Source organism: Macrobrachium rosenbergii, chromosome 46 (assembly GCF_040412425.1).
Source record: "Macrobrachium rosenbergii isolate ZJJX-2024 chromosome 46, ASM4041242v1, whole genome shotgun sequence".
Taxonomy (NCBI): Eukaryota; Metazoa; Arthropoda; class Malacostraca; order Decapoda; family Palaemonidae; genus Macrobrachium; species Macrobrachium rosenbergii.
In genome coordinates, this window is record NC_089786.1 from 48,882,195 (window position 1) to 48,904,694 (window position 22,500).

The 22,500-nt window shown below is 36.4% G+C and overlaps 1 protein-coding gene across 2 annotated transcripts in view; it reads left to right on the forward strand.

The window, feature by feature from the left end:
• The window catches only part of LOC136830297 (octopamine receptor beta-2R-like), a 639,505-nt gene that overhangs the window by 68,884 nt on the left and 548,121 nt on the right, over window positions 1-22,500 (forward strand). The window contains exon 1 of one of the 2 annotated variants that reach the window (XM_067089699.1): window positions 15,304-15,519. The exons of the other annotated variant lie outside the window; for it this stretch is intronic. The gene's annotated coding sequence lies outside the window, so the exon portion shown is untranslated. Of the gene's footprint in view, window positions 1-15,303; window positions 15,520-22,500 lie in introns of those variants that run through there. 2 annotated transcript variants of the gene reach the window in all.

Consider the following 22,500-nt stretch of genomic DNA (forward strand, 5'->3'; position numbering starts at 1 on the left):
ATAAATCTTGCCTGTATCTATACTTTGTCTTAATAATATTGCTAGCGGCTTTCCAATTGAATGAACCACTTTCTTTAACAATATGGCAGGTACTCCATCTGGTCCTGGTGCTGATCCATTTTTAATTTCATTAATAGCCTGCACAATATCGGCTTCTGTAATATCTATATCTGATAAGTATTCAGTATTTTCATCTCTTATTTCTGTATCATTATCTTCATTGTCAATTCTAGGTGTAAATTCACTCTTATATCTTTCTGCTAATATGTTACATATTTCCTTTTTTCATTCGTTAATCGCCCTTCAATTCTTAGAGGGCCTATTTCTACTCTTATTTTATTCATCTTTTTGCATATGAATAATAAATTTTAGGTTTTGCTTGATATTTTGTAGTGTCATTTCTTCTAGGTTCCATTTTTCATTTTCTTTTGATTGTATAATCTTTTGTTCTGCATTTTCTATCTTACTTTTTAGTTCCATCACTTTCCATGCATTCTTTTCTTTTGCAAGAGCTTTTTTCCACTTTCTAATTTTCTGGAACAAGATCCCTCTGTCTCTTGGAATTCGTGACTGATGTTTACTTTTTTTCTTCAGTATATATTTTTCCACTATTTCCTCTAATATTTTATATAATATATCGGTATTTACCTGTATATCATCACTTACAAAAATGTTTTCCCATTCTTTGTTTAATTCTTCATTTATTTTTGACCAATTTATATTCTTACTATAGAAATTGTATTTTCCATATCCTTCCCATTTTTTCGTCTCTTGCTTTTCTCTGTTTTCGTGTGTTCTGGAACGGACTGTTAGTTCTATGACATTATGGTCCGAAATACTCGTGTTATATACTATTATTTCTTTAACATAGTTCACCTCATTCACAAATACTAGGTCTAAAATATTATCCTTTCTTGTTGGTAGGTGATTTGTTTGCTGAATGTTATGTTCTAGTAGCATATCTAATAGCTTTTCAAATTGCCTCTTATCTTCTGCACTACTATTGCTCTCTTTTTATATGTATAAATACAACCACAGTCTCCTATTCGTTCTTTCCATTCTACAAAAAGAAAGTTAGGGAGTATAGTCCAGTCCTTGTGATTTCTACATATTTCATCAATTTTTCAATTATTATGTCAAACTCTTTAGTATTAGGGGTCTATATATTACAATGTTCACTAATATTTCAGATTCAAATTCTACCGCTATTAATTCACATTCTGTGTTACTATATTTCCACAGATTTTTCCTTGATTGGCATCTCTCCCATATATCGCGGTTCCCCCTTGATTTCTATTTTTTCTATCTGATCTATAAGTTTGGAAACCCTTTATCTGGTCATCATTACCAGTCTCTTGGGAATACCAGGTTTCACTTATATTCAATATTTCTATTTTTTTCATTTTGGGTTAGTTCTTCTAAGAACTCTATCTTTCTTTTTGAGTTACTCGAAACTAAACCTTGCGCGTTCATCACTATGATGGTTTGCGTATTATCTCCATTATCTAATATGGGTAATAATAAGGATTTTCCCATGCCTCTTTCCTGTTCTGATATGTTGATCTTTTTTCATTTCCAGAAATTCGTACATTAAAAATCCAACTTTTCCATTATATTTGATCTTCCAGCTTCATATTTATTCACTTTGTGCATAAACCTGCATTTATCTCCATATCTGCACCATCCCCTAGCATCATAGATACATTGCTTGTTCCTTGTGCTATATCTAGGTGCTGATGGCTCATATCGTGGTGCTGACATTTCATAATGTGTTGTTGGCTTGCTTTTTGCATTCATCACATGATCTTTGTTCCTTTCTTTATTTGTTTCATTTTACCTTGATTTTTTTATATGTATTTGATTTTGATTTTGGTTTTTCATGGCTACAGGATGCATGTACCTACATTTCTTATTAAACCTACATCCATTTCCTTCTTTCCAGTTTCTACATATTTTTGGATGTAGATCGCTGCATTCCTCTTCATAGCCATCTAGATATGCACATTTGCCATAGATCTCATAATTGTGACATATCTTGGGATGTTTGTAATAACGTTTTTCACCAAACCTGCAATTCCCTCTTTTCAAAAGGGTGCATACTGTGTCTTTCTTTTTTTTTTTTTGTTCTTTCCCATCAGTATGGAGATCCGGGTACAACCTCTTTGGGATTTTATTTTGATTTATCATGTCATAATTTATTTCTTCATATGTATGTTGCTGTATTGCCTCATATGTAGAATCTATGAGTTTCTCTGCATCCATACTAATATCCTGTTCTTTGTTTTCATTAATCTTTTCTCTCTCTTCAGTCTTATTTTCTTCTTTTCTATTTTCCTCTTCTTCCTCTTCTTCATCTTCTTCATCCTCCACAATCTGTACATTAAGTCTTGATTTAATGACCTTGTCTATCCATACTAGACATGTTGAGCAAAATATTTTTGTGTCCTTATTTCTATTTTGCTCTACTTCAGCACATGAAGGATGCGTCGGTACGTGGCAAGCATAGCATTTCCTAATCAGGTTTTGTGGATTTACAATGCTATACCACACTCTACATAGTTTACATGCTTTAGGCATCCGTTTGCCTATTGCATCAATCAATATATTCACTAATTTCACCATACTTATTTTCTTTGATGGAATGTGTTGATTTTTTGTAGCTTTTCTTTATAAGTCTTTTGATAACTTGAACTTTCATTGGTATTCCTTCCATTATTTTCATTATATTTTCTACAGATTTGCTCCAGTTTGAGAGAGAGAGAGAGAGAGAGAGAGAGAGAGAGAGAGATCTTCAGTCCTTTTAGTAAGAAGATGAGTGATGACTGCTCCTCAGAACATCTGAGAGGGTGGGATTACTGCAGGACGATTAATATCTTCCGTCCCTTGCGAATGGACTGATACATTGGTAGATCGATGATAGCTTATGAATTAGAGAGCTGGTAAAATTGAGAGAGAGAGAGAGAGAGAGAGAGAGAGAGAGAGAGAGAGAGAGACTATGACAATAGAGACAGAGGAAGTCAGACAAACAAAAACAAACAGAAGAGAGAGAGAGAGAGAGAGAGAGAGAGAGAGAGAGAGAGAGAGAGAGAGGTTACTATGACAATACAGACAGATAGACAAACAGAGAGAGAGAGAGAGAGAGAGAGAGAGAGAGAGAGAGAGAGAGAGAGAGAGAGAGAGAGAGAGAGAGAGAGAGAAGATTACTGTTTAAAAAAAAATATTCACAGATTAAACAAAAGATAAAACGGGCATAAATATCAAATGCCACCAGCTATTGAATCTAGACACAAATCGTAGACACAAATCGTTTGGATGACGTTTGACAACAGCCAATAAACTGAAAACATAATGAGTATACTATTTGCACCTCGAGTTAAATAGCTGGTAGTATTTGGTATGTCTACCACTTCAGTCCCAGAGGTTCTTTATTCCTCACACCCTTGGACTGTGGAGCAATCTCCCTGAGGAATGTCGTGCGATTGGAAGTTCAGAAGTTCAAGCGAAGATGCAATGTATTATTACCCTAATGCTATTCTCTTGCATTTTAATGCATTTTATCTATTTATCAATTTATTGTTTCTCTTTAATAAATGATATCTCTTTCTGTATTTCCCTTTACCCTTTCTGCTCCCTCGTGAACACATTCTTAGGAAACTCGAATTTCAAGTGAATGGCCCCTGTGCTGGTCTTGTTCCATATGAACAGGATTCAGCTTCTGAATAATAATAATAATAATAATAATAATAATAATAATAAGAATGTACGCATATGCTTCATGATTCCAGAGAACAAAATTTTAATCTTAAATAAAGCAGAAATCTTGAAGTATTTGGCAACAATGTTTCAGAGAGCATAGCCTCTGTGTTAGGCTTAAACACATCCACAATAATAATTGTCAACTTTGTCACATAACGTTGGCGTGGGTTTCAATTTAGGTAATACCACTTATATCGTTAAAAAGGAAGCATTATTTGACGGTAGCGAAGAAATTGGAAAGCTTTATATATATATATATATATATATATATATATATATATATATATATATATATATATATATATATATATATATATATATATATATATGATTATTATCACTTTTGTACGTGATTCATTTATCACACATTACACAGGTGAAAAATAAGAAACATGTAGGTCCTGACCGGTTTCGACTTTATTTCCAAGCCATTGACGAAGGACTGATACAGAGTGTGAGAAGTCACAAATATATATACTACAAGAACAGTACTGACGAACATACACAACCGTTAGAGGCTCCATATCCCCACTCAGGCCGGTGTCGAGGTAGGAGTGGTCTTTAAAACTCATTTGGCTAAAAATCACAATAGACTCTCAGGGGACATTGCTGATAAACAGACCATACCCACCTCAGATCCACACCTGACAGGTGTCATGGGGGGCAGAGTTTGGAAACTCATTAACATTACTACCCTCGTACTGTGTTTACAAATATGATAATCCTATTTTCATATATCTCTACTGCCTACCTTAAAGGCTTAAACAATTTACAAATTTCTTTTGATATTAAAGGATCAAGTTTATACATCCCTTGACTGATATTCATATTATGGTTATAACTTTCTTTTATGAAGCTAGATTCAATGGGAAACCCTCTATCCCCAGTGTTAAGTAACTTATATATGGAATTTTTTGAAAAGAAGATATTAAACAACATAATCCCAATAATGTAACATGGTTTAGGTATGTTGACGACATAATTTGTGTATGGCCAGGAAACCAAGATGTAAAAACTTTTTGCTAAGTTAAATCAATTAGTACCATCAATTAAATTCACGATGGAAATGGAAAATGATGGGTGCTTACCGTTTCTGGATGTCCTCATACGAAGAAATAGTAGTGGGTTTAAATATAGTGTGTATAGAAAACCCACTAATATTTCTTGTATGTGCATTTCTATTCTGGACAAAGCAATAAGGTTAAAAAGTCAGTGTTTTCATCTATGTTTTTAAGAGCATTACGGGTATGTAGCCCTGAATATATTGATGATGAAATAGATAAGATTAGGAATGCAGGCAAAAAAATTGAAATATCCTGATAGTGTATTAAACAGTGCATTTGAAGTGGCAAAAAGACTATGTATCAAAACCAGAAAGAACCTTACAACACAAAAAAATTTGCTTGTTCTGCCTTATAATAATAGTATGAAAGATATCCCTCATCTTCTTAAGAATTTTGGTGTTAATGTCGCATTTAAGAACAATACAACAATGAAAAATGTACTTATCAAGAACTCCCAGACAATATTAAAGGGTGTGTATATAAAATCCCGTGTAAGTCTTGTGACAACTTTTATATTGGCCAAACCAAGAAAGCACTGAAAAAGAATTGAACAACATAAGAAATGTGTGAGATATGCACAAGGGAACAGTGGTATATTTGTACATGTTAGTGAGAACAATCATGCTATCAACTGGGAAGGGCAAAAGGATTGTATATTCTAATAATGCACTGGAAAGAAACATCATTGAATCTAGCTTCATAAAAGAAAGTTATAACCATAATATGAATATCAGTCAAGGGATGTATAAACTTGATCCTTTAATATCAAAAGAAATTTGTAAATTGTTTAAGCTTTAAGGTAGGCAGTAGAGATATATGAAAATAGGATTATCATATTTGTAAACACAAACTACGAGGGTAGTAATGTTAATGAGTTTCCAAACTCCGCCCCATGACACCTGTCAGGTTGGATCTGAGGTGGGGTATGGTCTGTTTATCAGCAATGTCCCTGAGAGTCTATTGTGATTTTTAGCCAAATGAGTTTTAAAGGCCCCTCACCTCTTAACACCGGCCTGAGTGGGGATATGGAGCCTCTAACGGTTGTGTATGTTCGTCAGTACTGTTCTTGTAGTATATATATTTGTGACTTCTCACACTCTGTATCAGTCCTTCGTCAATGGCTTGGAAATAAAGTCGAAACCGGTCAGGACCTACACCCCGTTTCTTATTTTTCACCTGTGGTAATGTGTGATATATATATATATATATATATATATATATATATATATATATATATATATATATATATAAATATATATATATATATATATATATATATATATATATATATATATATGTATATATACTGTATATACATACATATATGCATATATATGTACATATATATTTATATTATTATATACCATATGTATATATTATATATATACTATATATATATATATATATATATATATATATATATATATATATATATATATATATATATATATATATATAAATATATATATATAAATAATCATATATATCTACTCTGCATAAACATTCTTTTGAGCATTTCCAAAGACGCCAAAAATGACGATCAAAGTACTGACTATTCAATCACATTTTAAGATGATCACGGGAGTGCAAAAATTTCAAACAAGATCAGACAGTACTTGGCAGCAACCGGGAATGGTCCATTTGTTAAGAAAAATAACGCGAAGCTTTACATCACTGCCCTTTGCAAGTCTTCATCCAAACTGCAATGAATAATGAGTTAATAACGGGGACATTAACTTCGAAACAATAGTTCGACAATTCCAATTCCAATATTACCGGGGACCTGATTACCTCCGGTAAGGACGAATGAAATGTTATTGGGACCTGATTGCCTCCGGTAAGAATGATTGGGGATATTATTGGAACGTGATTACCTCCGGTAAGAGTGGGCAGGTTTATTAAAGACTTCGAATTTCAAGAAGACCATAACAAGCTTTTAGGAGAGAGTTCCATGAAGAAGAAGAAGTAGAAGACGAAGAAGAGGAAGAAGTAGATGATAAGATGATGGAACTCGCTAGAGTCTTTGAGTGACGGGGAGAAAAAAAAGATTGGAAATTCAATCGAAGTGCAAAAGTCTTTGAAAAAGACGAAATCCAATCGAGGTGCAAAGTCTTTGCCGTCAAAGGACTTTACAACAAACGTGACTTTAATACTTTCGAGTCTTGTTATGGCTTTTCCTTTTGACTCCCGGGCGAAAGGCAAAACTATTTCCATGTTTTCCCGCCTCTCGCTGTTGACACTTGAGACTGCTGCGACGCCATTTTGACTGAGGGCATCAATCAAGCAATCACGGCGAGAAGAGATTTTTTCCGTGGAAGAAATGTTTTCCCCCTTTTTTATACGTCTTACGATAAATGTTTTGAGATTTCATGAACTAAACGTTATGAGACTGTTAATATATTTTTTGAATTTGTGAGCTAAATTATCTGAGATTTCATGATTTCATTCTGAAATCATCTTAGTTACTAAATATTTTTACATTCTGTCAACTGAACGTTTTGGGGATTTCTTAAGATGAACGTCTTGAAGTTAAGGAAGTTAAGCATTTTATTCTTGTAAGTCAGTAAACTAAACGTATATGGGGAGTTTGTGAACTAAACGTTTTAAAATTACATAAGCTGAACTTTTTAGTTTACTGTAAAAAAAAAAACTATTGTGCCGGCTTTGTATGTCCGTCCACACTTTATTCTGTCCGCCCTCACATCTTAAAAGCTACTGAGGCTAGAGTGCCGCAAATTGATATGTTGAGTACCCACCCTCCAGTCATCAAACATACCAAATTACAGCCCTCTAGCGTCAGTTGTTTTTATTTTATGTAAGGCTAAAATTAGTCATGATCGTGCGTCTGGCAACGCTATATGACATGCCACCAACGGGGCGTGGCTGAAAGTTTCAAGGGCCGCGGCTCGTACAGCATTATACGCCGTACAGAAAACTTGATTGCGCCGAAGAAACTTCGGCGCATTTTTTACTTGCTTTTAAGCATTTTGCTTTATAATTAAACACTTTTGCTATATTACTTCATAAAAGAGGCCGATGGGGCTGGCACCGCAGCGCCCTTATCTAGCTCAAACATGAAGAAAGGATGAGCCCTTATCTAGCTCAAACATGAAGAAAGGATGAGCCCTTATCTAGCTCAAACATGAAGAAAGGATGAGCCCTTATCTAGCTCAAACATGAAGAAAGGATGAAAAATACGAAGAAAAGGGCGAGGGGCTTCAGAGAGTATGGTTATCATAGTCCGAAAACACAGAAGCATAAACAGAATTCCAAAGCATGAGAGAAGAAGGGATGAGACAATCACTGAGCCGAGTACTCCCAGGAGAATTAACGTTTTATCACAGAGAAAATATGAGAGGAGGTCGCCTGGCGGATTTGCTACCTTGCAATAGGGCTGAACAGCAGATACCAAATACTTATATATGTAGCGAAAAAAATGTACGTGTTGTTGGAAGAAAGATTTCAAACATTTTCATAAGGAAAATTAAGAAATCATAAATAAAACTTCCAAAATCTAAATAACATGAATGATGAAATGATCACTGAAACATAGTAATATGGAAATTCAATAGCGCAAGATAGTATCAGTTAGACACCAAAATAGTTGGACGATTCAATGGCTATATAGATGATAGGCATCGGAGACATATATATATATATATATATATATATATATATATATATATATATATATATATATATATATATAGCCTATATATACTGTGTATATATAAACATACTTTATATATATATATATATATATATATATATATATATATATATATATATATATATATTAGCAGTGGGAAAGTTCAAATTGAAACGACAGAGTGCCAAGTACTTTCGTGTATTTTAACACATCTTCAGGGGGACGTTACAATTTGTCATTCAACTTTCCCAGTGGTTTCAGCTAATAAACAAAATCACGTGCTTACATTTGTGATTTCTTAGTATATATATATATATATATATATATATATATATATATATATATATATATATATATATATATATATATATATTGTATATGTATATATACATACATTCATATATTTACATATAATATATATATATATATATATATATATATATATATATATATATATATATATATATATATATATATATATATATATATACATATCAGTTTTGAAACATTCCAAAATCCACAGTAAGAGTGCAATTTCTAACACTCAACGAAATCTATGACCACGGAGGAACAGGATTTTGGTTTCATAGGCTTTACCAAATCCACTGGATGAAGATGCATGAGGTATTGGTTTCTTCACGTTACAAAAATCTATATATATATATATATATATATAAATAAAATATTAAATATATAATGCTTTCGGCTTCTGAAAATTACCAAAATTACCTGTGATGTGCCTCTGGTTTCGGCTTCTTAATTCTGGAACATTTGCAAGAAGGCTAAACAACATACACACTCTCCAAAAGGCCCCTTTTCCCTAACGATTACATTCCTATATCTCCCAAAATCTAATCGCTTGTTATGGGTGTTGTATGTTATCAAGGCCACGTTTGGTCGAATTTTAGTGAAAAATACTCACTAAGGTTTTGAACAGAGTCTGTTGGCAAAAAAAAACAGACATAGACAGAGACAAAAAAAAAAAAAAATTAACAGAAACAATGAAACTACAACTTTGGCAAGCTCAGTAATAATGGTGATTATAATAAAAGTAATTATGGTATGACTTTAGAATTATTAATAAAACAGAAAAAACATAATTAATCCTAAAACAGAAAAATATACGTCAATCATGTTATGGTATCCACGACACTGACACCGCAAAACGTGAAAGTATTAAAGATTTAACATAATTTTCATAGAAAATTATGAACTCCTCAAAAATTAAAAGTTAAAAAAAATCTGAGCTTGCGTTGGGCCCTTACATCTATGAATATACCCATTTAATTTTAATTAAAGTCAAGGGAATTTCTCAGCAGCAAATGCTAAGTTTTTAATGCTTTTTTTCAGAAAGTTTAAATTGTCAATCTTGAACCGTTTTTGTGAACTGAAATGAAGAGAGAGAGAGAGAGAGAGAGAGAGAGAGAGAGAGAGAGAGAGAGAGAGAGAGAGAGAGAGAATTTCCGCGGATGACAGCATCACTAGCAATCAATCAATGCTTGGGAGATATATTGCTTTTTACATATTATTTTCTGTGGTGGAGGTCTTGAATAAATTTTGCCAAAAAAGGTGTAATAGTTATATTTCGAAGAAGCGTATATGCACGAGGGATGAGGCCGTATACCACACATCCCTGCCAACGCCCCCTGCTCAAAAACACGTCATACATATGAGCAAAGGATGGGGATGCATGCTGCATATCCCTGTTTCCACACGATATGTAAAATAATCCGTTGATGTTCCTATGCCATGCATATACAAGAGATGGGGCTGAATGACACACATCCTCGTTCACAGGCATATGCACAAGGGATGAGATGGCAGATCCCATGTAGCTGTCCCAAGTCTGTCCTCAACGAGAAAGGTACTTTCTTTCAGTGTAGACTGGAACCAGTAGGTTCAGTACGATTTTAGTTACCATTATCCAAATGGTTTTTATTGCTTCAACTTATAAAACTTTAATTCCATTATTTCCTTGTCATTAGGTCCAATTTTTTACTCAACTTCTATCAAATGGACTTAATTTCCCCACGAGATTGAGTTGAATTGAATATAGAATTTAGGTCATAGGCCAAGCACCGGGGTCTAAGATGAAACGGAAATTGACAGTAAGAAGGTATGAAAGGTGTAACAGGAGGAAAACCTCGCAGTTTGCACCTTGAATCAATTGTTAGAAGAGGGTGGAAAGTAAGATGGAAGAAAGAGAATATGAAAGGAGGTACAGTATAAGGAACGAAAGGGGTTGCAGCTAGGGGCCGAAAGCAAGCTGCAAAGAACCTTAAGTAATGCCTACAGTGCACCGCATGAAGTGCACTGACGTCACTAGCCCCCTACGGGGCCACGAGGTTGAGGAGTGAAAACCTTTGACGGATAACGATCAGGATTTTGTTTCTCGAAAGACTTTTCCTGTCCATTTGAGTGTAATACGTATAAAATCTTTAAAAGTATTGTTGTCACCCTTGGCAAGATCCAAGCTTCCAGACTGAGGATCGACACTTTCATCAGATAGGCAATTTGACAAACACTTTAAATGGCATGGTATTTACAAGGCTGCGAGACTGGGCGGTTTTAGAGACACTTTAAATAATATCTTATCTCTAAGACTGCTATATACAGAAATTTGCTGGAAAATATTATCGTTTTTAACTAGTAAGTTGTAAAATCTGACAGGTTATCTTGACAGAATTAGTGCAAATTCTACAGGTCATGTTAACAGAATTTGTGCAATCTGACAGAATTTAAGCAAAATTTTACAATTCAATTTGACAGAATTGGTGCACATTCTACAGGTAATGCTGACAGAATTTGTAGATATTTTACCCTTTATTTTGACTGAATTTGTGCAAACTTGAGAAATAATTTTGACAGAATTTGTGTAAATTCTACAGCTCACGTTGACGGAATTTGTACCGATTTTACAGTTCTCTCGGCCAGAATTCAGTTTTCAACCCATAAAGCGATTGTTGCAAAGTGTACCACGAATCTTATCATCAGAGAACTCTCTAACACAGCGAGAAGTTTTAGCCAGTTATGAAGTATTCGGCAATTATGCCATCAAAGGGTAGGGTTATTGTACCAAGAAAAAAAAAATATAAATATTTTTTTACCCCCTTCCTCTGTAACTTATTAACTATTTCCTTAGTCATCTAAGAAGTGTCGCCATACGGTAATTTCGTCACAAAGAGCCGTTCTTGTGTACTGGTTGCATAATATATAAGACCTTTAAAAATAAAAGTTACGTAATATTTTTCCTCTTACTCTGTAACTTTGATAAGTAATTTCAGTCACCTAAGAAGTATTTGGCAACTACGCCATCAAGGAAGGGAAAAAAGGCTTCTAATTATTTTCTTAATTTATCTTCTTCCTTTTTTTTATTTGCTACGTATCACCCCATTCCTACCTTCCGTCAAAATAGCTTTTGATACCTCTCCCTTCAGGCGAAAAATCCCCGTAACTTCTTCAACACTTCTCTTAATCTCTTGTCCCTCCCCCATTTTGCTCATCCTCCTCCTCCCCATCCTTCCTCCTTTCGCCAATACGTCTCTCTCTGCACCACTCGCTCGAATTTCCTCTGCCTTTTTGTTTCTTTTTTATTTATTCCAGCCACTTTGTCACTGCTGGTTCCATCATTTTTCTTTGCCGCGTAAAATTCTCCCGCGCGCTATTTTTGTCTCCTTGTCCGGAAAAGGGGAGGAGGAGGAGGAGGAGGAGGAGGAGGAGGAGGAGGAGGAGGAGGAGGAGGAGGAGGGGAAGGGGAGGAGGGGAAGGTTGAGAGGAGGAGGGGAGGAGGAGGAGAGGGGAGGACGAGGAGGAGGAGGAGGGAGGAAGAAGAAGAGGGGAAGGAGAAGGGGAGGAGGGGAGGGAGGGGAGGGAAGGGGAGGAGGAGGGGGAGGAGGAGGAGGAGGGAGGAGGGAATGAGGAGGAGGGGATGAGGAGGGGAGGTGAAGGAAGGGGAGGAGGAGGAGGGAGTAGGAGGGGGAGTGGGAGGAGGTGGATGATAATGATGAGGAGGGGAGGGGAGGGGGAGGAGGAGCGATGACGATGAGGAGGAGTAGGAGGGGAGTGGGAGGAGGTGGATGAAAATGATGAGGAGGGGGGGGGAGGGGGAGGAGGGATGACGATGACGATGAGGAGGAGGGAAGGGGAAGAGAGAAACGGGAGGAGGAGGATGCAGAGGAGGAGAGGGGGTTAGGAGGGGGAGGAGGAGGGGGAGGAGGAGCAGGAGGAGGAAGTGCATCTTTGAAACGGCTCACCCCTTTTCTTTCGCGCTTCGAGAGGATGATTATTCCTCTTCCGCCTCTCATTATTCATTTTCCTTCTCTCTTCTTCTTCCGTGTAATTCAGGTTTCTTTTCCTTGGACTTGGAAGTCGTTTTCTTTTGATTCTCTTTTTTTTTCTATTTTCGCCTTAATCACGTCGTTTATTATTTCATAAAGTCTGAAGTTTACTTTGCATTAGATTCTTTTATTCTCGTTTATGAAATTATTATACTCTTCTATTACTAATTAATTAATTAATTAATTAATCACCCAAGTCTTATTCACAGACAAGGTACTTTATCAATATATACACACACACACACACACACACACACACACATATATATATATATATATATATATATATATATATATATATACAAAAAAATACACACACATACATATATGTGTATGTGTGTGTGTTTGTTTGTGTGTTTATACATGCTTTAAAAAACGATTATCAACCAAAAACATAATTATACTTTCTTATCTTTTGTGTAAACAGATTGCAAGATCAAAATATTGCACAGCATCAAGAACATTTCTATTATTCATTTCATTAGTATGTAAATAAAAATATCACAGTAGAACAGACTCGCCTACACGAAATGTTTTTCTAACTGAAATGAAGATAAACAGCTTAAATTTGTTCCATAACCGTGAAAATATCAAAATATTAGATGGCAAACGATTCAACTGCATAAAATGCCCTTGTGCACCGCTAGGGGGCGCGAAGCCGGTTCCTAAGGGGTGCGAGGATGCCTATGAATAATTAAAGCAAAATACATTTCTATAAATGCGTGTTATTTTTTTTTTCTGAAAAAAAAAAATAAAATAAAATTCTAAGCTTTGTGAATGAATTTTAAAAAAAGTGGTTTTGTTATTAACACACATCATATCAACTTTGTATTTTAGCTTTTTAAAATTTTTTTTCTATTTCAACTATTCAGGGGGTGCGAGAACTGACTGCTGATTTGAAAGGGGTGCGCACATTGAAAAAGGTTAAAAACCACTGATTTATGTCGTGAAAGACAGACTGAACACAATATTATGATGGATAACACTAAAATGCCAAAGAAAGACTAAACTAAACAGACCCTTTTTTTTGGGGGGGGGAGAGGAAGGGGTGGAAGACGCTACATATATCGTAATTTGCAATTTATGTACATGGAAATACGAAAATACAAAATATTGGACTACATGAATTAGTTTTTTTTCGGGAGAAATAAACCTTATTCCCAAGTCAGCCGTTCAATACAAATGTAGGCTCTTAATCCAGGAGATTAAATTGCGTAAAAAAGACAAACACACATCCTATTATATTTATTGCATTATAAGAATAATTAAGTACAAAATGCTAAAATGCCAAGGATCACACAAAGTGCATATAAATTCATTCCATTCGTTAAAAATATTCAACGCAAAAACCTAATCTACGCGAAACAGCATTCATGAATTAATCTAATTAAAAAAATATATATATGAAGAGCTAATTACCAAACCACGCGAAACAGCCTTTGTTATTCTCTCTTCAACAATATATGAAACTGCTAAAGACTAAAACACACGGAACACCAATTTATGTTTTGCGCAAGAAGGGGGTGCGGGTAGGGGGTGGGGGTGAAGGGCCGGGTGGATGGCAGGGAGCCCAGCAGGAAGAATTAGGTTTGCAAGAGCAAATAACTTTGACCATTACTCCGGCGGGTAATCCCATCAGGAATGGAACGCTTTGCCGAGGAAAATCTCCCTAAAACACAACTCGAACTGCCGTCGTAATTAAAGGCATGAGTGTTGCCCTTTCACATCAAGCTCTCTCTCTCTCTCTCTCTCTCTCTCTCTCTCTCTCTCTCTCTCTCTCTCTCTGGTGCTTGAATTATACTTTTACGCGTTGTTTAAGACGATTGTCCGCGTCTGAAATGTCAGCCGTAACTTGGCTCTACCATTTAAACTAATCAGTGATTAATCTTATAGGTCTAAGCCTGTCTTTCTGTAACGGTTTTGAAGTAAACTTAGTTTTAACTAATGCTCCCTCAACATAATCATCCATGTTTAACATAAGTAAAGTCAAGTAAAGTCAGACTTTACAAAACTCAACCATTCGCCTCTCGGCAGGAAAAGTGCATGATGGGACATGATCAGTCGAGCTACTAGGCTGGCCCCGTTTACTACGCCAGTCAGTCTTGCTAATTTGACCAAATTAAGAATAAGATGTTTGTTTTCGTATTTTCTAAGTAAACACGTTAACCTTTACTTTTCCATCATTCTACAGAATACTTCGACTTACATCATGAAGGGATATAATAAAATTTCGCATTCTCCCGCCAAAAGTTTAAATGGCTCCTGAGGTACCGGTTGCACAACTCAATCCCGCGTACGTTTAACCCGTGATGTGGTATTTACCAAAATGTACTGATAGCCAATGTTAGGAACGCAATTTGAGATCAGTTTACGATGCCTTAAAGAGCAGTATACTTTATATGAGATAAAAGACAAGGGCTGAATTATACAGCAATAAATATATTTTAGTCATATTTTCGGAGGTTCAAACCGGCTTCGATCTTCTTACGGAGGTTAAGGGAACTGATCAGCTGACGCTGTAAACACAACCAAACATGGACGGTCTCTAGGCCTTTGTTTAAGCGGAATAAACTACAGAGGCATTGATCTGATAAGTTATATTTGTGTATGTGATCAGTTGGTATCAGGTGTAGTGAGCTGCACTGATTTCAAGCAAGGGCGTTCGGCAACTGACGGCGAATCACATCTCAACGGAAACCGCCTCAATCGAAAGGTAAGCTTTGGTCAAAGTACTCAGGCTAAACCATTTTTCAACCGTACGCAAATATCAGTTGCAAGTAACAACTCTGTCTGCGTCTTTATGCCAGGGTTCGATAAAGACACCGCAACACGGACACAATTTGGCATTTCATGCTAGCGGCTGCCCGAATCATTAAGTTATTAGAGGCAGCAACATAGGAAGCGGCCAAGCATGTCTGTCACCTTGTAGCCATCTTTGCTGGCTGGGTAAGGTAGCCTATCCAACGTTTACAACTGACGTCAACATAATATATATCAGCACTATGCATGCATTATTAATCAGACCTAGCCTAGCCCTACGAGAATCACATTATATAGCATTATAGGAACAAGTTACTCTTCCCGTTAGCTTGTAAATCAATAGTCGTCAGCTTAGAACAGGCGAGGTTAGGCGTAGGGATACGGTAGCCTATTGCATGTTCCCAACTGACGCCATTATACCATATATCAATATAATGTACACATTATTAATCAGTGCTGGCCTAGGCCTATGAGAATCATGATATATCACCATAAAAACGAATTACTCCTCCAATTACCCTGTAAAACAATAGTTATCAGATGTAGAATATGCTAGGCCTAGGCCTATTGGTAGTAGGCTACAACCCCTATAAGCCAAATTTACAAAACGCTGGAAATTACCATCTATTCAGATCTTTCTAATATATAACTTATATGCATAAAATTAGTAATATTAAGATTATTACTCGTTTAAGGGAATATTCTGTCGTCCTGAGGCAACAGCTTACGTTACCAAGCGACATGACCTATGTGACGACATATGGTTGTTTTGGCGCCCCAATCGCATCTACTACTATTACTATCATTACTGTTATAATTATTGCTGTTTTATGATAAAAAAAGACATAAACCGTCAATGATTAAATCTATACATTGCGCATTCATTCTCTCAAATATGAATAGACAAATGTATTAATTTGAAAAGCCAAAATTGATTACGTATTAAAGACTTTAATTACCTTCAGCTGCTCATCTTGCGGGACTCTGGGGATGTCAAAGAACGTCTCTTGGATAGTAAAAAGTAGTCTTTGCTTATCCTGCGGGACTCTGTAGATGGCAAAGGACGTCTCTGGATTAGTATGAAGTAGAATTTAGTAGGATGTACCTATTAATTGTTTCCCGAATTGAAATTTTGCACTTTTTCGGAGGAGCAACGACAATACACGTCATCCACTAGTCACTGATAGATAGGTACTGGGGAGGGGGAGAGATAATAGGGTTATATATACTTGGGGGAGGAGGTGTTACCGGAGGAGTGGAGGAGGGATTATGCATCATACTGATTTTGTCATGTCTTTTTTTTAGTGTTGACATGACGACGAGCAATCACTGAATTATAGGCATGGAGGAAAAAAGACATGGCTGATTTTGTCATGTCTTTTTACACTGTAGACATGAGGTTTAGTTACTGAATTGGGCATTGGGGAAAAAGACATGGCTGATTTTGTCACGTCCTTTTTTTACACTGTAGACATGACGACGTGCAATTACTGGATAATATGTGTGAGAAAAAGACATGACTGATGTCTTTTTACACTGTAGACATGACGCGCAATTACTGAATAAGACGTAGGAGGAGAGAGACATGACTGATTTTCGTCATGTCTTTTTAAATGTTGACATGACGACGTGCAATCACTGAATTAGACGTGGGAGGAAAAAGACATGACTAATTTTGTCATGTCTTTTTACGCTGCAGACATGACGACTTACAAATACTGAATAAGACGTGCGGGAAAAGTGACATGACTGACTTTGTCATGACTTTTTTTACACTGTAGACATGACGACTTACAAGTACTAAATAAAACGGGAAAAAGACATGACTGATTCGGTCATGTCTTTTTTACACTGTAGACATGACGACGTGCAGTTGTTGAATAAGACGTAGGGGGGAAAAAGACATGACTGGTTTTGTCACGTCTTTTTTAAAATGTAGACATGACGTGCAATTACTGAATAAAACGTTGGGAAAAGACATGACTGATTCGGTCATGTCTTTTTTTACACTGTAGGCATGACAACGTGCAATTGCTGAATAAGACGAAGGGGGAAAAAGACATGACTGATTCGATCATGTTTTTACATTGCAGACATGACGTGCAATTACTGAATAAGATGTAAGGGGAAAACGACATGACTGTTTTTATATTTTCTTTTTACACTAGACATGACGACATGCAATTACTGGATAAGACGTTGGGAAAGAGACATGACGGATTTCGTCATGTCTTATTTACAATGTAGACGTGACGTGTAGTTACTGAAGATGTGGGGTGAAAAGACATGACGACGTGCAATTACTGATTAAGACATTGGAGAAAAGACATGACTGATTCATGTATGTTAGACATGAATGAGTGTTTGCGGGACTTTTACAACGGTTTAAATGTCTGTCTGTTTGAGAAATATATATATATATATATATATATATATATATATATATATATATATATATATATATATATATATATATATATATATATATATATATATATATATATATATATATATATATATATAGTACCACTCACTTTCAGGCTGTGAAAGTTCGTATTTTCCTCTGTGTTCCCTCGCAGAACCGAGCTTGCTTTGCGCAAATATGATCCGTCTCGGTGTCTCTACACCGTAAAAAAAAAATTTTTTGCGAATGAATCTTTCATAATTGTAGTATTTTATCTCATTTCAAAGACCAGTTTGATAGCTCCCTTATACCCTTATGTTGCCCAGGCCTGGAGGAACCATGGGAAATAAGCTGCAGGAAATTAATGTTTATTTTAAACACGAAGGAAACCATCCCCTAGGGTAGTGGTAGTGCCGTCAGTGCTCATCACGAGGTCCACTGTAGGCACTACTTGAGGTTCTTTGCAGCTTGCCTTCGACCCCTGGCTGCAACCCTTTTCGTTCCTTTTACTGTACCTCCTTTCATATTCTCTTTCTTCCATCTTACTTTCCACTCTCTCTTAACAATTGATTTACAGTGCAACTGCTTTGAGGTTATCCTCCTGTTACACCTTTCAAACCTTTAACTGTCAGTTTCCGTTCAAGCGCTGAATGACCTCATTGGTCCCAGTGCTTGGCCAAAGGCCAAAATTCAATTCAATTCAACGAAAGATTTGATACTACTCTAGTCGTTTAAGTGGAAGAAACGAGAGTGTTTATTGATATATTTCGCAGTGTTTTTTCTTCTGTGTACGCGAGTCGGTTTTCGAGTTTTTAATTTTTTTTTTCGAATTCATGGTCAACGATGTAGCATATTAGTCACTGAATTGGAGGAAATAAGAGAATTTCAAAGCTCTGTAGTTTATATCTGATTACGAGGATGTGTGCTTGCATAAACCATTTATGTATACGTTTTACAAATTTTTTTACTTATGCCTGTGTGAGTTTGGCATTCTTATTTCATCTATATATAAACACACTGATCCCTTACCGTATTTAACCCTGTATGCGACTTTCATTCTTAATTCATGTATATATAAACACACTAATTCCTTACCGTATTTAACCCTGTATGTGAGTTTGTTATTATTATTTCATGTATATATAAACACTAATTCCTTACCGTATTTAACCCCGTATGCGACTTCTATTCTCAGTTCATGTGTACATAAACATAAAATTACTTATTACCTTCATAAGCACCGACAAAGAGCTATGCTTTCGGTTAGTTATGTTAGTTTGTTTGTGAAGATTTTTAACGGAAGTTGGGCTGTCGAGTCACGTGACTGGGAGCAAGTGATTGTTAGGTTTTGGGAGAGATAGGAATGTAACTTATGGGAGGAGGGATGTTGGCATATGTTTGTGGTCTCTTTAAATTAGAGTTTCTCATTATTATTATTATTATTATTATTATTATTATTATTATTATTATTATTATTATTATTATTAGTAGTAGTAGTAGTAGTAGTAGTAGTAGTTGTTGAAGAAATGGCATTATCAGTTTCTCTACCATCTCTCTCTCTCTATCTCTCTGTTATTTATCTACTTTCCTCTCTCTCTCTCTCTCTCTCTCTCTCTCTCTCTCTCTCTCTCTCTCTCTCTTCTCTTCCATCCCGGTCCCATTTCCATGATTTGGGGAACCGCCGAGTCGAAAAAGGACCATCAGTGGCTTCCAACATCCCCCACCCACCATCCCTAGTCCACCCCCACCCACTCCCCCTCCCCACCGAGTCCAGGAAAACCCACACCATAAACATTGAGCCGATGGTTTATGTGTCGTCGCCCCAAAAGAAATTCTTTTAATGAAGATGGAAGAAATCTTCATGTTGGTTTTTTCTGATAATATTCCTTGTCTTCTTTATTATATCGGGGTGGGGGGGGTAAAGGGGGAGGGGGTGGAGTTGTGGAATGGGTGGGTGGGCGGGAGGATTGCAGTGGGCGTGGAAGGGGGGGGGGAGGTGGGAGGGGGAGATTGGGTGGGAGAGAGAGGTATAAGAGAGAGTCAAAAGATATGTTGGAAAATGTTGTTATTTTTCTCCCTTTATTTATTTATTTATTCATTTATCTTTTTATTTATATATTTATTTACTTGTCTATTTATTTATTTTTGTAGGGTAGTTTTTATCTTATTCATCTTCTCCTTTTCACCTTTCATTTTTCTTTTTCTCTTCCTTTCCCCCTCTCAGTTTTTTTTTTTTACCATTTCTTGCCTTTATTTCTACTAATTCCTTTCCTTCTTCTTCTTCTTCTTCTTCTTCTTCTTCTTCTTCTTCTTCTTCTTCTTCTTCTTCTTCTTCTTCTTCTTCTTCTTCCCTATTTTCATCTCGATCTTCCTCTATTCACCTTCTCCTTTTTCCTCTTTTTTTACTCTTCCTCAAATTTTCCCTCCTCCATTCTCCTTCTCAACCGTTCTCCTCCTCTCTATCTCCTCTCTTCCTTCTTCCTCCTAATCCTCTTGCATTCTGTTCTTTTATTCATTCTCTTATGTTTTTCTTCTCCTCTGCCTTCCAAAGAACCACAAGTCGCAAGATAAGAAGTGTTTTTCCTTCAAGTCATAACTTTTGTTACAGTGTTTCTCTTCTCTCTCTCTCTCTCTCTCTCTCTCTCTCTCTCTCTCTCTCTCTCAAGAAATTGACTACCTTTGTTTATACTCATTTACCTCTCTCTCTCTCTCTCTCTCTCTCTCTCTCTCTCTCTCTCTCTCTCTCTCTCTCTCTCTCTCGCGTATGTCATTATCATCTTAGAGGAAGCGAAAGTTTAGTAATTAACTGCTTCTTGGGAAGGCTCCGATGTTTTCCCAACATCCGGGTGTTGCGTGTTTGCTTCGTTTGCTTCTTCTTCTTCTTCTTCCTTTCGTGAGAGAGAGAGAGAGAGAGAGAGAGAGAGAGAGAGAGAGTTGCAGACCTATAGATAGCTAGATCGCAATAAATTCTTTTTCCAATAGCACCAACAATAACAAAAACAGTAGTAATAATAATGATGATAATAATAAAACATTATCATCAATGTAAAGAGAGAGAGAGAGAGAGAGAGAGAGGAAAGTAAAGATAAATAAAGAGGTATATATATATTTATAAAGAAAGAGAGAGAGAGAGAGAGAGAGAGAGAGAGAGAGAGAGAGAGAGATCCTTATGAAAAATTTTTTTATGCCAGTTACAGCAACGATAACAAAAAAAAAAACAATAAAAATAATATTTATCATCATCATAATTGAGAGAGAGAGAGAGAGAGAGAGAGAGAGAGAGAGAGAGAGAGAGAGAAAATTCACTTACGAGTGACTGGTACTGGAACACGACCCGGGGTGGGAAGTTAGGAAATGCAATAAAAGAAGGCATGCACTCTCTCTCTCTCTCTCTCTCTCTCTCTCTCTCTCTCTCTCTCTCTCTCTCTCTCTCTCTCTCTCCGGGGCACTTCATCAAAACTTTCACGATGAACAAATTCCTACTTCATTTCGCCTACATGTTCCAAGCGCGTAAGATATTTTCAGGAACTTTATTGCCCACCAGGGACTGTCTTAAATATATATATATATATATATATATATATATATATATATATATATATATATATATATATATATATATATATATATATATATATATATATATATATATATATATATTATTTCTTTTGCCTTTTGCTGTGCCTCCGTTCATAGTCTTTTTCTTCTATCTGACTTTCCATCTTTCCTAATAATTGTTGCATATTGCAACTGCGAGGTTTTCCTCCTGTTACACCTTTCAAACCCTTTTACTCTCAATTTCCCTTTCAGCGCTGAATGATCTCACAGGTCCCAGCGCTTGGCCTTTGGACTAAGTTTTATATTCCATTCCATTCCTCTCAAGTGACTCAAATTTCCTGTTGCTTTGTCCGATAAACGAAGTCTCTGTTATCCGGAAATGTGTCCGGATAAGCAGGCTATAGCATGTCCGGATAAACGAAGTCTCGGTTATCCGGAAAGGTTTCCGGTAAGCAGGCTAAGCAGGTTATAGCCGGATGGCCGGATAAACGAACTCTTGGTTATCCGGAAAAGTGTCCGGATAAGCAGGCTATAGCATGTCCGGATAAACGAAGTCTCGATTATCCGGTAAGGTGTCCGGATAAGCAGGCTATAGCATGTCCGGATAAACGAAGTCTCTGTTATCCGGAAAGGTGTCCGGATAAGCAGGCTATAGCATGTCCGGATAAACGAAGTCTCGGTTATCCGGAAAGGTTTCCGGGTAAGCAGGTTATAGCATGTCCGGATAAACGAAGTCTCGGTTATCCGGAAAGGTGTCCGGATAAGCAGGCTATAGCATGTCCGATAAACGAAGTCTCTGTTATCCGAAAAGGTGTCCGGATAAGCAGGCTATAGCATGTCCGGATAAACTCTCCGGATGAACTCTCTTATCCGGGTTTGCAGCGTCCTCCCTCTCTTACCCGGGTTTGCCCTTTTTGCAAATCCTTTTTAGCGTTTTACTTTACCTCCATTCTTATTCCCTTTCTTCAGTTT